The sequence below is a fragment of the Barbus barbus genome, assembly GCF_936440315.1.
Source record: "Barbus barbus genome assembly, chromosome: 18".
Taxonomy (NCBI): domain Eukaryota; kingdom Metazoa; phylum Chordata; class Actinopteri; order Cypriniformes; family Cyprinidae; genus Barbus; species Barbus barbus.
Genome location: NC_136746.1, coordinates 7,536,208 through 7,555,286, shown reverse-complemented (window position 1 = coordinate 7,555,286; position 19,079 = coordinate 7,536,208). Strand labels below are relative to the sequence as shown.

The window sequence follows — 19,079 nt, the reverse complement described above, 5'->3', positions numbered from 1 at the left end:
AAGATCTTTCTTTTGACAGCTAGCCCTACTGAGAAAGAGAGTGAGAGCAAGAGAATCATCGTAGAAGAAAGATATGACTAATTTAAGTCAGCAATTTTCCACTCCATCTACTCTTGATATTTCCAGTATGAAATCGGTTCTTTCCTGTCTTGTGCTACTCAGCTGTCTGAATACTAAACTGTACACAAAACTGGAACATAAACGTGTTGAAAGTCACTGAAATTATGCAGTCCTTATATTGTTTTGTCAAGTATTGTATGCTATTGCACACATGATTCAAGTTTTGGTGGAGAAAATAATATTAAATAAAACATAGGAATCAAACCCATGACCTTGGTGTCAATGTTCAAAGTGTGTCAATGATTTTGAGCCTCCATGTTAACTTAAAGTAAGAATGACTGACAGACTGATTGATTTTATTATGAGTTTTTTTTCAATTTTAGAATGTCTGTGCAATTGAATGATTTTCAGAAGTAGCATTCCATATAAAACTGGGACAAATAACCAATAACATCTCATTGTGTTATATTAGGTAAATTAAACATGTAGTTTTATGTTTATAGCATTCTAGTTTCTCCCATATTATTTTTTAGAGAGTTTTGGTGGGTCCGGGACCCTAACAGACTCTCCTCAATTTAAATATGTTGTTAGTGCCATGCTCTGTTGTTCAAGTTATAGCAACACATAAAGGTGTCCTTAGCAAAGAAGGAGGACTACAGACTAATTAACATCAGAACCGTGCATACAATGTATGTTACCGTAGTATCATATTTACAGTACTAAAATAAATGCAGTACTATATTAAACAAATTAACCAGGCCCTAAACGTCCAGTTGAAACCAAATGGACTGTGTCTGGCTGCTTCACTTCTATTTTTGTCTACATACTGTACACAGTCCTCGGCCAGAATAAAATGTGCTTCTCTCTAGAACAGGGGTGTCCAAACCTGATCATAGAATGCCACTGTCCTGCAGAGTTGGTGAATATGTCGACTTTAGATTACTATCCATTACCATACACATTCATCTAATCACTAATCAGTCTGGAACTGCAGGAAAATGGTACCATGATGTGGATTCACTGAAGGCACCACAAGAATACACAGTTCCACTTCAACTGACAAATACAACAAAACTAAACATAACATAAAACTAAAATATCTGGCACTGATAAAACATCTACAAAACAAACCAATAACAAAACACAACTAAACTAAACCTGGCACAGCTAAAACAAATAACAGTCCCAAACTCTTCACTAATGACATAAAATACAGCATATATATATATATATATATATATATATATATATATATATATATATATATATCCCTAAAGGACCATCAATCGTCCCCAGATCTGCACTAGCATAAGCTAAAGTGATCCAAGCGAAGCAACAAAGAAGTTTCAGTTGGATTTTTTCCCAAGTTGACTCTGACTGGTGTTAGGAGTGGCTGCAGGCAGTCCGTGGTATTTAAGGATATTTTTCTGAGCTGATAAAATGTCAAGGTTGCCTCCAACAGGTGTTGCAGCAATTCCACCTTATCTAGCGTCGCACCAGCCATCGGCGGCTGAGCCCAGTTAACATGCAACTCTGCTCATATCACTGTCTGATAAGTGTGCCCACACAGAGACATGCAGCCAACCCTTCACTGAGACACATTTACTCAAATTGGGAATTGGTAAGAGAGTGTGTGTGTGTGTGTGTGTGTGAGAGAGAGTGAGAGAGAGAGTTTTTTTAGATGTAGGATGATCAGATTTTTAACTCTGAAATCTGGACCCGAAGGTGGCAGAGGGCATCCCTGTGATTTTTTTTTCGTGGGAGGTGGCCTTCTACCCATACCTGAAATAATGACAGGCATAATAATGTATGTAGCTGTAAAAGACATAAAAACTGTCATTTCATCTAAAATGAGAGAAATTTTCATACAGTGTAGCGGGCACATATCTTCAGTTTAAGGTTTCGACTGAATTAGCAAAATGTAGGTATACATAGATGAATCGCATTTAAAAAATAGATACATTTATATTGCCATACCACATTAAAGAACAGTTCATCCAAAAGTTAATGTCATGTTGTTCCAAAGGCATTTGGCATTTTCCTTTCCATACAACACAAAGGAAGTGAACTGGATCCATCTGATTTGTGAACAAAACATTAAGAAGATCCATCTCAAGTAAATTAATTGTTCACAAATAGAAACTTATTGGAACTTATATTTTGGTCTTTTCCGCACACAAAATGATTTTATGACTTCAGAAGACTTAAAATCTACTTTTATAATTATTTTATAACACTAATTTTATACTTTTTTACTTTATACTATTTTATACATATTTTTTATTGTTGTTGTTGTTGTCGTTTTTGAGTTTGAGAGCCAATATTTTATAATGCTTTTTTTTTTGTCATTTTATAGGTTTGTTTGTTGTTTTTTTGGGTGATTTTTAAGTTTAAGAGCCAATTTGTGAACTACTTTTATAATACTACTTTGTCATTTCATACAGATGTTTTTTTTTTTTTTGAGGGTTATTTTTGAGTTTGAGAGCCAATTTCTGGACTACTTTTTTAATATATATACAGTGCCCTCCAAAGGTATTGGAACAGTAATGACAAAATTGCTCTGTTTTCTGTGGAGACAAGACATTTACAAATATGATTAAAAGATAAATATGAGACAAAACTACAAAATGTCACATTTTATTATTAGCCATTTCAACACATACATGTTTTACCAAATAAAAAGAACAGCACTTTTAGAGTCCATCCCACTCATTGATGTGAGCATAAGTATTGGGACAGTTGAACAAAAGGCAGATATAAAAGATTAAAAGCTATTATTTAGTTGCAGATCCCTTGCACACAATCACAGCAGTGAGTCTGTGACCCATAGACATCACCAGACTCTTCGTCTCATCCTTTGAAATACTTTTCCCAGCCTTTAATGCAAGCCAATCCCAATTGTTGCTTGTTTTGGGGAGTTTCTGCCTTTACTCTCCTCTCCAGCTGGTGAAATTCATGTTCAATCAGATTTAAATCTGGAGATTGACTTGGACAATCTAAGACTTTCCATTTCTTTGCTCTTATAAATTCCTTGACTGAACTGGCAGGGTGTTTTGGGTCATTGTCCTGATGCAATATGAAGCACTTCCCAATGAATCTGGTGGCATTTTCTTGAATATTGGTAGGCAAGATGGTTTTGTACCCTTCCAAATTCATTCTGCTACTGTCATCATACATTAAGTCATCTGTAAAGTTGAGAGGGCCTGTTCCAGAGACAGCCATGCATGCCCATGCCACGACAACACCTCCACCATGCTTTACAAATGAGGCTGTATGCTTAGGATCATTTGCAGTTCCCTTTTTTCTCCACATTTTTGCTTTCCCATCACTTAGATAAAGGTTCATCTTTGTCTCATCGGTCCATAAACACAGTTCCAAAACTCTTCTGGCTCACCTTTGTGCTTTTTTGCAAACTCTAATCTTGCCTTTCTATTTTTGGTGCTGGTCAGAGGTTTGCATCTTGCTGTGTAGCATCTGTAATTCTGTGTCAAAGTCTCCTGAGGACAGTAGATTGTCAGAGCATCACCCCAGCTTTCTGGAAGTTGTTGGTGATTTTACAGACACGTCTTTTAGGGTTCATTTTCACAGCTTTTATGATCTGTCTGTCATCAACTACTGTTGTTTTCTCAGCTGATCAGGTCGTTGTTGGTTTGCTGGTGTCGCTGGTGGTTTCCAAACTCTTGATTTCTCCATGCCCTTTGTTTTTGCTAGAGCTCTAATTGACTTCCTCTTTTCTTTTAGCATCCAAATTGCTTGCTTTTCTCTCAAAGTCAGCTCCCTCATCTTCATCCTGGTTTGTGTGTCATCATCGAATGCAAGATTCAGAATACAGAAGTAATGGATATAACTGATACGACACATTCCATGCTTTTAATATCTGAAGAATTAATGCAACAGGACACAGCTGATCACTTAGAAAGACCTGTGAGGCAACTGCTCCAATACTTATGCTCACATCAGATAGAGGGATGAAACTCTAAAAGTGCTGAACTTCTTAGCTGGTAAAACATCTATGTGTTGAATCATCCAATAATAAAATGTGACATTCTGTTGTTTTGTCTCATATTCATCTTTTAATCATATTTGCAATTTTGTCTTTACTTTTGGAGGGCACTGTATATATATATATATACTTTTAACTTTTAATAAACAGAGCAAAATAGCACTGGAATGGAGAACGGGCGACAGAGTGAGGTGGAAGTCTTGTTTATGTACTTTCAATCAACTTGTAATGCCCCCAAAAAAGCTTACCTTCTCCAATGTCATCCAGTTGAGGGTCAACTAATTCTTGAAACGGGAGCTAGAATGACACTGACAATTCTTTATTTTATGTCATGTATAATTAGCCAAATAAGCAACTTTACTAAAAATGATGACAGAATAAAGCTGATAGACTGTTTCTAAAACCTAAATGTGACAGAACGTACCAGGTTACGTATGTAACCCAGGTTCCCTGAAGGGAACGAGAGCTACGTCCGAAGACGCTATGGGAACGCCATCAGCGTAACCGGCGCTCTGAATATTTTATACAACAGTCTAATGGATGGGCGAGGCGTCACGGGCGGGGTGACGTCACGACCAGGAAGTTATATAAGCACATGCGGCGGAGCCGGCATCAGCTTCAAGTCATGAAGCAAGCGCTGGCAGGGATGCCGGAAGTGTGGCTCGGGACGTAGCTCTCGTTCCCTTCAGGGAACCTGGGTTACATACGTAACCTGGTACGTTCCCTTCCAGGAACTTCGAGCTACGTCCGAAGACGCTATGGGAACGCAATACCAACGCCGCCAGACTGACAAGTCCCTGCCTGGTGTCAGGCTGAAAGGACGGAGGAGCCTGGAGTGGCTCTGATGTCGAGGTTGTAAAACCTGGCGAATGTCAGGGGCGTGGACCACCCAGCAGCGTTGCAGATGTCTTGCATGGGGACACCTGCCCAGAAGGCCTTGGAGGCCGCCACACCTCGGGTCGAGTGTGCTCTGACTCCCAACGGCGGGGGAAGGTCAGAGGTCTCGTACGCCAGATTGATGGCATCCACTATCCACCTGCTAAGAGTGGGCTTCGAAGCTGGAAGACCCCTCTTAGGCGGACCAAAGCACACGAGCAATTGGTCCGTTTTTCTCCACAGGGCAGCTCTGTGGATGTATGCGTCCAGTGCTCGCACTGGACACACACAGTTGTGCCTTTCCTGGTCGGGCTCCCTGAAGGGAGGAGGACAGAAGGCCTGGAGTACGACCGGCTGTGGTACGACCGTCAGAACCTTCGGTATGTACCCCGCACGGGGGTAGAGGAAGACTTTCGCCGAACCGGGCGCAAAGTCGATATGCGAAGGGGCCACAGATAGGGCCTGAAGGTCACTCACCCTCCTCAGAGAGGTGATAGCCAGCAGAAAGACGGTCTTAATCGTGAGGAGTCTATCAGTTATCTCCCCGAGAGGCTCGAAGGGTGCTCTGCCCAGAGCCTCTAGTACCACGGCCAGGTCCCACGTGGGGACACGGGGTCGTACAGGCGGCCTCAGCCTCAGCGCACCGCGGAGGAAACGTGTAACCAGGGGGTGTCTGCCCACTGACTGGCCACTGATAAGGGCGTGGTACGACGAGATAGCTGCCACGTAGACCTTAATAGTGGAGTGGGTTAACCCTGCGGAAAAGCGGGCCTGCAGGAACTCCAGAACTGCGCGGATCGGGCAGTTGACTGGGTCGAGCTGGCGGTCTCCGCACCATGAAGTGAAGAGTTTCCACTTCAAGGCGTACAGTTTCCTCGTAGAGGGAGCTCTGGATTGGAGGATAGTCTCGACAACCTCGGTTGCCAGACCGGAAGCTATGAGTTGTGCCCCCTCAGGGGCCACACCCACAGCCTCCAGCACTCCGGGCGGGGGTGCACAAGGGTGCCCCCGGCCTGTGAGAGGAGATCGCTCCTGATCGGTACCGGCCACGGGGTGCCGTCGAGGATGGAAATCAGATCCGAGAACCATACTCGGCCCGGCCAGAACGGCGCTACTAACAGTAGGCTTACCGCGTCCCGGCGCACTCTCGCCAAAACTCCCGGGAGCAGAGCGATCGGGGGGAAGGCGTACAGACGAAGCCTCGGCCAGGTCTGTACCATAGCGTCCAGTCCCAGAGGCGCTGGAGGAGCTAGAGAGAACCAAAGGGGACATTGCGCCGACTCTCGAGTCGCAAAGAGGTCCACCTGTGCTTGGCCAAAAACCTTCCAAATCTGCTTCACCACCTGGGGGTGAAGCATCCATTCCCCGGCCTCGGCCCCTGTCTCGACAGGACGTCTGCTCCGATGTTGAGATACCCAGGAATGTGCACAGCTCTCAATGATAGGAGCTTGCCCTGGGACCACACAAGGATCTGGTGTGCCAGCTTGTACAAGGGGCGCGATCGCAGACCTCCTTGGTGGTTGATGTAAGAGACCACTGCCGTGCTGTCGGTGCGGACCAGCACGTGGCGATCTCTCAGGTCTGGGAGGAAGTGCTTGAGAGCACGGAACACAGCTAGGATCTCTAGCCAGTTGATATGCCACGTCAGGTGGCGACCACTCCACAGACCGCGGGCAGGGTGGCCACTCATGACCGCACCCCAACCGGTGAGGGAAGCGTCCGTCGCTAGCGAGACGCGGCGACAAGGAGCTCCCAACACCGGGCCCTGGGACAAGAACCAAGGATTCCTCCACATGTCTAAGGCATGGATGCAGCGCCGTGATACCTTGACAGCGCGGAGCGAGTTTCCCCTCAGGGAGACCCCCCTGGTCTTGAGCCACCACTGTAGGGGCCTCATGTACAGCAGGCCAGAAGGAATCACGCTGGACGCAGCTGCCATGAGCCCAAGCAGCCTCTGAAACTGCTTGACAGTGAATGGCTGGCCTTCTCGCACTCTCCTGACTGCCGTGAGGATCGACTCGATCCGAGCAGGGGTCAAACGAGCCTGCATCGTGGTCGAATCCCACACCACGCCTAGATAAGTGGTTCTCTGAGCTGGAGAAAGCACACTCTTTTTGGCGTTTAGTCTTAACCCCAAATCTTTCATGTGGGCAAGAACGACATCTCGATGCCGAGCTGCCAACTGCTCTGATTGAGCAAGGATCAACCAATCGTCGATGTAGTTTAGTATGCGGATGCCTTGCAGTCGCAACGGGACCAGGACCGCATCTACACACTTGGTGAAAGTGCGGGGTGAGAGTGCTAGGCCGAAGGGAAGGACCCGATATTGGTACGCTTTGCCCCCGAAAGCGAACCTCAGGAACTTCCTGTGAGAGGGAAGGATGGACACATGGAAATAGGCGTCTTTGAGGTCTATCGTAACAAACCAGTCCTCGGACCTGATTTGAGATACAATCTGCTTGACCGTGAGCATCTTGAACTTCAGCGGTCTGACTGAGAGGTTCAAGAGACGCAAGTCCAGTATGGGCCTCAGCCCTCCGTCCCTCTTCGGAACAATGAAGTATCGGCTGTAGAAGCCGGTGTACACTTCGTGAGGTGGAACCAACTCTATGGCTTCCTTTTTCAGCAAAGTGTTGACTTCCTGTTCCAGGACCAGAGCCTGCTCGGGGCGGACCGTAGTCACACAGACCCCGTTGAACAGCAGAGGTGGCCCATCGAACTGGATGGAATAACCAGCCTCTACCGTCTGCAGGACCCAAGGAGACACATTCGGCAGCCGCTGCCAAGCTGCCAAACGATCTACTAAGGGAATCAGTCTCTCGAGACTGACCTCTAGTGTCAGAGAAGCGGCCAGACCGCTGCCTCGCTGCGGCGCACCGGCAGGAGACGCATGATCTGGCGGCTGAGGCGAGTTTCTCAGGCCCGCTGAAATCACAGGCGGAAGAACCTGAGAGTACCACTCGCTGGGACCTGCTGTGCCCTGGAACTGCAGGGTTGACAGACAAATCCCCGGAGGGCACCGAGGGGAGACGGTCACCGTGTGCCGCGGTGTAAGCCGCTCCACCCCAGTAGGGGCCGTCCTCCGAAGTCCTGGGGCTCGCCCATCAGGACTTTTTCGCCGAGGACCTCTTGGCCGACAAGACATCCCTCAGGTCTGCCCTTGGCCTCGAAGTCCCCGGCGCGGAGCGCCGCTGCCCTCGGCCCCGCCTCGGGGGAGCACGAGAGGCGACGCTCTCTTTCTGCGCAGCCCTATGTGAGGAGCTGGTATGCGGAGGAGGCTGCTCCCGCCCAGCAGCCCCCAGAGTTAGAGAGCGATGGGGGAGGAACCGCCGGAACGCCTCCGCTTGCTTACGAGCCTCCTGAAACCTGTCGACGACGGTGCTCACAGCGTCGCCGAACAGGCCAGAAGGCTGCAGCGGGGCGTCCAAGAGGCAGGCCCTGTCCTTCTCTTTGATATCGGACAGGGTCAGCCACAGATGTCTCTCCGCTGCCACCAAAGCTGACATGGAGCGGCCGATAGCGCGGGCCGACTCCTTGGTGGCGCGGAGAGCCAAATCGGCGGTCCTCCTGAGCTCTAAAATATCGTCAGCTCCTTCAGCAGTTCAGCCTGGTACGCCTGCAGCACTGCCATAGTGTGCAGACACGCACCAGCCTGTCCTGCTGCCGCATACCCCCTGCCCACTAACGAAGATGTGGTGCGCAGAGGCTTAGTGGGCAGAGTGGGAGCCTTCAAGGACGACGCCGCGGACGGAGACAGATAGCTCGCAAGCGTCTGTTCGATCCGGGGCATCGCCCTGTATCCACGCCCATCCAGCTCCCGCACATTACCGTAGTAATCAGAAGCGGGAACGAAAGGGCGGGATGAATAAGGTTTAACCCACGATCTCGACACCTCGGTGTGGAGATCGGGGAAAAACGGAAGGCTCCTGCGTAGAGGTGGTGGCCGCGAGCGCAGGAAGCGCTCGTCCAGCAAGCTGGACTGCGGCACAGCTGTTTTCTCGGGGGGCCAACTGATGTCGAGCTTGGCCACTGCCCGAGTCACCACCTCTAGTAACTCCTCATATTGGGGCGAGAGAGGCGGCGAAACCTCGTCAACGCTCGTCGCGTCAACCTCCTCGGAGGAAGAGAGACGAAGCGCTGAGTCCTCATCTCGGGGGGAAGGAACTGCTTCCCCGAGAGACGGGACGCCAGATCTGGCGGATACGGGAGGAGATAGGGACATGCCCGTCTCACTCTCGCCAGCCAGATCAGCCTGTGAGCCCCACGAGTGCAGCCGCCGCTCTGCCTCGGCAGCAGCGGGACCAGCACCGCGCGGGACGCTCACGAAGGCTCCCTCCTCGAAGAGAGCCCTCCGGGTGCGGAGTGTGCGCAGCGAGAGCCGCTCACAGTGCGGGCAATCGGCTCCCTCGAGAGCCGACGCCGCATGCTCCGCACCCAGGCAGACCACGCACAGGTTGTGTGTGTCCCCACTCGTGATGTAGCGAGGGCAGGGACTGACACACAACCTGAAACGCGATCTGGGATCGCCCATTGTCTTGGCCTTTGCTTTAGGCATCTTTTTAGGACAGACAACACTAAATAAGACTCACAAGACACAAAATCAGACTGACAACACACAGAGCGCTTGCTGAATGACAGAAAGCTGATGCCGGCTCCGCCGCACGTGCTTATATAACTTCCTGGTCGTGACGTCACCCCGCCCGTGACGCCTCGCCCATCCATTAGACTGTTGTATAAAATATTCAGAGCGCCGGTTACGCTGATGGCGTTCCCATAGCGTCTTCGGACGTAGCTCGAAGTTCCTGGAAGGGAACACAAAAGTGAAAAATGTGGTTATATATTATATTATATTAATTGATGCTTTTTTACAGTGGTACTGAAAATACATCAGTTATTAAAGGGGTCATATGATGCGTTTTCAAGTTTTTCTTTCTCTTTGGAGTGTTACAAGCTGATTGTACAAAGATAAGATCCCTGAAGTTGCAAAGACTAAAGTCTCAAACCCAAAGAGATATTCTTTATCAAAGTTAAGACTGCCACGCCCCCCTAAAACGGCTCATTCAAACACGCACCCACATGTCTACGTCAGGATGTGGAAATATTTATGTAACGCCACCCAAATGTTCACACAAAGAAAGAAGGCATGGTTTCAGTAACCGCAGTAGTGTTGATGCAGCCATGACAGGGAGACACTGTGTGTTTCTATGCGAAAGCAAAAGCACTTTATTTGGCCTTCTGAAATTAGATGCATTTAGGAATCATTAAGATTACTTACAACAGAACAGCATAACCCAGATGTTATCACAACACATTTTATGGACGACCGTTTCGTGACCCTAGGAGAGGAGGTAATTCTGACTGGAGCTTGTGTGTGTGTGTGTGTGTGTGTGTGTGTGTGTGTGTGTGTGTGCGCTCGCGTGTGTGAGAGAGGGAGACACGTCACATAACCGCGGCTTGTGTACTGCAAACACATACGAGCATCATCACTGTGTCTATCACGTGACTCTGTTCCCTTCTCGGGCTTGAACTGATGGTAAAACTAAGGACATTATTAACTGTCTTTACATTTATTTTGAAAGCTGAAGCTCGCAATTATGGTAAGGGGCATTACATTTCTGACTCGTGCTTGTGATGTTCGGCCACTTAAATAGTTAAGATCAGGCTGGGGACCTTTTGAAAAATATAACTGAGAAACAACTGGGGACCTTTTGAAAAATATAACTGAGAAAGAACATTTTTGCAGCTTTTTTTTTTTTTTTGGACTGTGGAGGAAGTTTTGAGTTCTGTATATTTCAGTAGAGCATGTTTACATAGTATAACTAACTCTTGTTTCAAAAGATCACAGAAAATTTGATTTGTCATGCTACAGTGTGACCCATTCAAAATAATGGCATGATTCAGTGTAGCAGCAAGCGCAGGTACATTACTGCCCAAATTACTGCTGTAATTTTCAGCACATTTGCATCAGTAAAATTCAACTTGTTCTTAATGCTAATGATTCACACAGACCAACAGAAGAGGAGGAGATCTCACGCCCTGCACAGGATGCCGTGCGCTCTCCTCCACTGAAGGTGTGTGACTAAATGTTAAGTGGAGATTTTGTGCCTTTGAGGTCAGCTTGTAATATGGTGTTATGTTAAAGCTCATTTCAAAAGAAGGTTAAGGGTGCGCTGGCTTCCGCTGGATTTTCAGAGAAAACGCTTCTTGAGCTCACACAATTGTGTTTATCGGAGGCAGACGATCATTCCCTCACATTTCGTGGATGTGACTGGCCTCTTTCATCTGTGCCTTTTGGACAAACGTGTTTTGGCTGGACTGTTGAAAGTTGTTTAAAAGTGGAAATGGCATTTGAGGCTGATGTCTGACCTTTCTACACAATCTCCAGTCTGCAGCCACACACACAGTGATAGATGGCCACAAAAACACGCCGTCACAAGAATAACACAAGTACACACACACACACACACACTCAGACAAACACTCACTAAAGATCAAGAAACATTATTATTATTATTAGTAGTAGTAGTAGTAGTATTGTTGTTGTTGTTTATTTATTTATTTATTTGAGAATTGATCGATTTGTTATTTCTTCCATTAGTCATTTAACCTATGAATATTTATTTATTTATTTATGAATGAATGAATGAATGAATGAATGAATGAATGAATGAATGAATGAACGAACGAATGAACGAATGATCTAGCAGTTTTAAATTACCAATAAATAAAAAGGAACTTCTGCCATTATTCTTTCAATATTTTACAAAAACATTTTCTCATTAGAATACTTCATTCACAAATAAGAACATTCCAATATAAAATAAAGTGCCAAGAATGAAAAGGTATTACAAATATCCATAATACACGTTCATGATGGCTGCATTTACAGTCACTGTTTGGGAAATGCTCAAAGATGAAAGTAGCTGCTTGAATACAAATCTCTATGAATAAAGAGCTGAAGTCACAACCTTATTCTAACTCAGGTAATCATACTGATACTGGCAAGCTCAAAGATGGCAGCATCCATAACACTGGGAAGTTTTATCACAGTTGCCAGCATTGAATGAATTCAACTGAGGCATAAGTTCATCCATCAGATATTTTAAATGACCAACAATGGCTTTAAATGCTTAGTAATCCAATGCACAGAGTATGTTTGAGCTCCAGTAGAACTTTGTATGAATGCAACTCATTTTTCCATTTCCAAAAATTCTAAATAATAAAAAAAAAAGTATACGTAGTATTTTTGCTTAGTATAATAGCAGAATTATAACACCGGAATTAATTATTCTATAAAAAATGTTAAATCACAAGTAACTGGAATTATTAGGTGGATTTGGAATCAGAATTATTAAATTCTCTATAACTCCTATTTCTACCGAGTGAGCTGTGCACATTCGGTTTTGTATGACTGTCTTTACCGGCTGCAGCCAAAGCAAAACTGTAAGGACCAATAGCACAAAATGAGACAAAAAATATCAGTGAAACAGAAAACGAAAGGAGGAGAATGGCAGCGAAACAAATGAAGGAGTGCAAGGGCAAGACAGCGGTAGATACAGAGAGATACAGCGCGTGAGAGATTGGTGGGGTGTTCTGCCTGATAGGGGGTCAATGCTTCTCCCCGGAGCCCCATTACTGGGTGGCATTAACGGATGTGGTGGGCCAACGGGGGCACGGCGAGGGCCTGGAGAGAGTCTGTGTGTGAGTGACTGTGTATGTGAGAGAGTGAAGGAGAACAATTTGATAGTATCTCCTCTTCACTGCAGCCACCAACAAACCATCATCAATCACTGCCAAACACAGCAGCCTGTGCACAAAAACACACCAAATACAGACGCACACACACACACACTAATAGCCATTCACATCGGTGAACACTTAAGGTATGTTTACCTGCGCAAGGCAGAGAGTAGCCCACCAGCGGCTCCTGGATAAACTGTCACTCATTGAGTCTGGTCACACAGTACAGGTGGAAGCAATCCAGGCAGATTACATGACGCTCGGCACACTGAAACGCCAGCACTGGAGTCCTGGAAGACATGGTGAAGCCTGAGTCACACTTACAATCTATAGTTACACAACTCCTCATCATATTATAAAAGTGTTTAATGTCTGTCCACACTGAAAGCAACAACGCTGTGATGTTATACAATCACAGCCAATAGAACATATCTGTTGAGCATACACTTAAATATCATCTTTCTAAGACATAATAATGGGAGAGATTGACAACTGATATTTATATGCATTTTATGCAAGTCTGTTATACTGTTATAAATATCTCAATCATACATGCTACTTCATCTTACTTTTTGGCCATATAAATATCAGCGTCTCCACCTAATTGCATATATTTGCACAGTTTGGGCCTCTGAATAAAACTGAGGTTTCTTTTCCTGCTTGAGTATGAGAGTATGAGCTTCATATCACACTATATGAGCAATAAAAGCCTGATTAACATGAATGTTGCTTTGATGCATAAAAAATATTGGATTAGTTTCACACTGGTCTGAATAAAAACACCAGACAGGCTGAATGAAAATGCAGATTCACTCTCTGACGGCATGCAACACTTGTCATATTAAAAGTTGCCACAAAAAAAAATGTCCAGGTCACATTTTACCACAAAATAAAAATAAAAATAAAAAAACACTGAGAATATGGGCACAATGACAGGGAATACTCGTACCAAAAAAAAATCTTTAATCACACTGCAAGACCATAATGACCTGGTAATAGCAACAAAGCAAAAATGATGAATACACTTCTTAAACATTCCTAACCGTTTTAACTAAAAATCTACCAATAAAAAAAGTCAACTACCTAAAAAAAAAAAAAAAAACCCTAGCACAATTCACAATGTAATTATTTAACAATTTATTTATTTATTTTGCCTTATGGCAAGGAGACTTTTTGAAGGGAACATGCTAAACAGTCATGAAAATAATGGCACAATGTAATAAAATGAAATGGTCCAAAATAAGAGTTTTATATTCTTTCCGATTTTGATTCTGGGGTGAAATATGATCTGGAGAGTTATCATAACATTCTGATGAGGAGAGGGCTTCAGGGAAAACGGGGGCGGATAGAGAGCTTGTTTAGATATGTCGCTTGTTCGATACCTTCAGAAAACTTCAAATGATCTCAAAGACCCTTGATACTTTAGTGTAGTAAGCAAAGAAACAGCCGTCTGAAATCTCATGACAATTTTCTTTCCGTTTCTCCAGAAGTCCTTTACTCTCAAATGCAGGCTCACTTGACTGGAAGTCAACTTGCTAACATGGTGTTCCACCTCTCTGACCCCTCTCCCCTGCTTCTATTGTAAGAGACTGGCCGCGTCCTTGTCAGTGCCATTCTAAACAAATGGAGGAGATCTCTGAGGAGGAAGAAGAGTGGAGTGGAGGACGTTGGAAAAACAAAGCTCTACTCAGGAAGGTAATTGCAGCGCTACTTCAATCAGTCCTTGATTTGAATGGTGGTTGTTGGTGATTGGGCTCCATTGTCTGGTTTCTCCAGGCGCTTGACGCCCGCCCGCCCGCCCGCCCGCCCGACGTTCCGTGCAAGAGCAGCAGGTAGGAGCGTTTCCGCAGGACCACACTGCTAATAACTGACCTTCATTGGCAGGACACACTTAGCGCCCGCTCTTTCTGCAAAAATGGCCACTGTTGATTGAAGGGCCGCACAGCAGGAGGCGTATGTAGGTTCAGGAGCACGAGCAGCCTGTCTTTCAGAATGTTTGTATCAATCTTTAGTTTACTTGTACAATGTGTTGCAGGTGTTTCATCTTTTCTTTCTGATGGATCAATCAGAAAGTCTCCAAACTGCTCTGTCACACTTGTTTTGAACTTTGTTTCCATCCAAAGATGCAAATTTAACTTCGAAATTGAACAAAACTGGAATATTGCATAAAACATTTGCGAATAAAGCACCGTTTCCATCCAACTAGTCAAAAATAACAAAATTGTCACTTCCTGATAAGCACTAAATATAACTAAGAAAAGTAGGAGAAGCCACTGAATATAATCATTTCATATATGAATTACTTGCACCTAAGAGTGAGCAGACGAAACACAATAAATGCAGTCATTGTATTTGGAGGTGGATGCCTGCTGTTTGAGAATGCATTCGTATAAGACAATTATACAGAAATACTTTGGTGACAGACTTTGTTCAGGCATTTCAGAATAATCAAAACAACATTTCAGATGCTGTGCAACGAGATATGTCTGCTGGTTAGTCCAGTAAGTTATCCAGTCCCATCGTGCAAAGTCACATGACTTTTTTGATGCACTTGGTGGAATTTATTCGGTAAATGTTTTTCCATCGTAGTTTATGCGCATTTTTTCTTATCGGATAAAATGTTTATCCTACTCAAAAGGTTTATACTCAAGTTTTTTTATGTACATTTTTAGAATTAATGCACACCTTGGTGTTTCCATCCAGATTTTTTTTCATGCGATATTCCAAAATGCACATAAAAATTATTGATTTTAAAGTTAATATATGTTAACTGCGTGTTTTGAGTTTGAGCTCCATCAAGTTGATTCTTTATCATCTATTTTCTATCTTAAAAATAATCTTATACACTATCATTTTCGTTTCTATAACGTGTGAATATATCCCCTATAGCATTCTAAAACAAAACCAATCAGAGTGCCTTGTTATCACTAGTTTTATTTTGATTTCTCGAGTCTGCTATTAGCTTATACCCGTTAGCATCGGCAGCGTGGCTGCCGCTAATACTCTATTCACACACATTACCATTGTTTCACTGTTACTTGCTTAAATGGGGATTTGTGTCTATCTTTGAGTGCAGGTGAGGAGACATTCGAGCTGCATTCGGTCCAGCTGGAGCTTGAGGCCGTGGAGAAGCAGATCTGCAACCTGGTGGAGAAGCAGGCCCAGCTGAGAGAGCGGAGAGCCACGCTGGAAACATCCCGGGCTGAAGCTCACAAGTCCGGGGTAGGTATACAGCATGCTGCTAACACTTCCACCACCTCTACTCCGTGTGTTTCTCTGCACAGACCCTGTGCACCCAGGACGCGATCTTCCCAGATGTCCTTCATACCGGCGCCGGGACGCCACGGACCATGGGTGCACCAGCAGAGGAAGACACGAGCCAGGCCCCGGGCGACGACCTCTCCCCCTCCGCCCACCTCCGGTCTTCGAGATCTCCACCCGGAACCGCTGTCGTGCTGCACGCGGGGGTTAACGACACCAAGCTGCGGCAGACGGAGACACTGAAGAGGGACTTCAGGAGCCTGATCGAGACGGTACGCAGCACATCGCCCGCGACGACGATCATCGTGTCAGGACCGCTTCCCACGTATCGACGAGGACACGAAAGTTTCAGTAGACTGTTTGCTTTAAACGAATGGTTATTGTCATGGTGTAAAGAACAGAAACTGCTCTTTGTTAATAACTGGAACCTTTTCTGGGAGCGTCCTAGGCTTTTCCGTGCTGATGGTCTGCACCCCAGCAGAGACGGAGCGGAACTCCTGTCGGACAACATCTCCAGGACGCTACGCTCCATATGACTAGTAAGCCAATTCTCAAATAACTGCTATGATTACTTTTGTTCTACCCACTTAAAAGATAGAAGTGCTTGCATTGTCCAATCTATACAGACTGTGTCTGTTCCCCGAATAGCGAGGTCAAAATATAAATTTAATGCAGGATCTAGAAAAAATCTGATCGTGATTAAACCAGAAAAACGCTAAATAAATGAACAAAAACAATTTTTAAAGCTTGGGCTCCTAAATATTAGATCACTTGCACCCAAAGCACTTATTGTAAATGAAATTATCACAGATAATAATTTTGATGTACTCTGCCTGACTGAAATCTGGCTTAAACCAAATGAATATTTTGGTCTAAATGAGTCTACTCCACCAAGCTACTGTTATAAACATGAGCCCCGTCAGACTGGTCGTGGCGGCGGTGTGGCAACAATACAGGTGCTGGTCATAAAATTAGAATATCATGAAAAAGTTGATTTATTTCAGTAATACCATTCAAAAAGTGAAACTGTATAATAATTGTATATTAGATTCATTCATTACACACAGACTGATATATTTCAAATGTTTATTTCCTTTAATTTTGATGATTATAACTGACAACTAATGAAAGTCCCAAATTAGAAAATTAGAATATTGAGAAAATGTTCAATATTGAAGACCCCTGGTGCCACACTCTAATCAGCTAATTAACTCAAAACACCTGCAAAAGCCTTTAAATGGTCTCTCAGTCTAGTTCTGTAGGCTACACAATCATGGGGAAGACTGCTGACTTAACAGTTGTCCAAAAGACGACCATTGACACCTTGCACAAGGAGGGCAACACACAAAAGGTCATTGCTAAAGAGGCTGGCTGTTCACTGAGCTCTGTGTCCAAGCACATTAATAGAGAGGCGAAGGGAAGGACAAGATGTGGTAGAAAAAAGTGTACAAGCAATAGGGATAACCGCACTCTGGAGAGGATTGTGAAACAAAACCCATTCAAAAATGTGGGGGAGATTCACAAAGAGTGGACTGCAGCTGGAGTCAGTGCTTCAAGAACCACCACACACAGACATATGCAAGACATGGGTTTCAGCTGTCACATTCCTTGTGTCAAGCCACTCTTGAACAAGAGACGGCGTCAGAAGCGTCTTGACTGGACTGCTGCTGAGTGGTCCAAAGTTATGTTCTTTGTTGAAAGTAAATTTTGCATTTCCTTTGGAAATCAAGGTCCCAGAGTCTGGAGGAAGAGAGGAGAGGCACATAATCCACGTTGCTTGAGGTCCAGTGAAACGTTTCCACAGTCATTGATGGTTTGGGGTGCCATGTCATCTGCTGGTGTTGGTCCATTGTGTTTTCTGAGGTCCAAGGTCAACGCAGCCGTCTACCAGGAAGTTTTAGAGCACTTCATGCTTCCTGCTGCTGACCAACTTTATGGAGATGCAGATTTCATTTTCCAACAGGACTTGGCACCTGCACACGCTGCCAAAGCTACCAGTACCTGGTTTAAGGACCATGGTATCCCTGTTCTTGATTGGCCAGCAAACTCGCCTGACCTTAACCCCATAGAAAACCTATGGGGTATTGTGAAGAGGAAGATGCAATACGCCAGACCCAACAATTCAGAAGAGCTGAAGGCCACTATCAGAGCAACATGGGCTCTCATAACACCTGAGCAGTGCCACAGACTGATCGACTCCATGCCACGCCGCATTGCTGCAGTAATCCAGGCCAAAGGAGCCCCAACTAAATATTGAGTGCTGTACATGCTCATACTTTTCATGTTCATACTTTTCAGTTGGCCAACATTTCTAAAGATCATTTTTTTTGCATTGGTCTTAATTGATATTCTAATTTGGGACTTTCATTAGTTGTCAGTTATAATCATCAAAATTAAAGGAAATAAACATTTGAAATATATCAGTCTGTGTGTAATGAATTAATCGAATATACAAGTTTCACTTTTTGAATGGTATTACTGAAATAAATCAACTTTTTCTTGATATTCTAATTTTATGACCAGCACCTGTATATAGTGATATTCTCAATGTTACTCAGAAAACAGGATACAGGAGGTTTAACTCATTCAAACTACTTCTGCTTAATGTTACACTGTTAGATATGCAAAATAAATCTCTCCTGTCTCTTGCTCTGGCTACTGTGTATAGACCGCCAGGGCCATATACAGATTTCCTAAAAGAATTTGCAGATTTCCTCTCAGATCTATTAGTTAATGTTGATAAAGTGCTAATTGTGGGAGATTTTAACATTCACGTTGATAATACAAATGATGCGTTAGGACTTGCGTTTACTGACCAAATAAACTCTTTTGGAGCCAAGCAAAATGTCACCGGGCCCACTCATCGTTTTAATCATACGCTAGATTTAATTATATCGCATGGAATTGATCTTACTAATATAGATATCATACCTCAAAGTGATGATGTTACTGATCATTTCCTTGTATCGTGCATGCTGCGTATTATTGATATTAATTATATAGCTCCGCGTTATCGTCCGGGCAGAACTATTGTTCCAGCCACCAAAGACAGATTCACAAATAACCTGCCTGATTTCTCTCAACTGCTCTGTGCACCCATAAATACACATGAACTAGACGAAATGACTAGCAACATGGG

At 44.5% G+C, this 19,079-nt stretch overlaps 1 pseudogene across 1 annotated transcript in view; it reads right to left on the bottom strand.

The window, feature by feature from the left end:
* LOC306883846 (E3 ubiquitin-protein ligase parkin-like) overlaps positions 1-19,079 on the bottom strand; it is a 132,474-nt pseudogene that overhangs the window by 44,553 nt on the left and 68,842 nt on the right. Inside the window, exon 7 of the transcript in view lies at positions 12,833-12,969. The product of the transcript in view is annotated as an E3 ubiquitin-protein ligase parkin-like (transcript). The remainder of the gene's footprint in view (positions 1-12,832; positions 12,970-19,079) is intronic.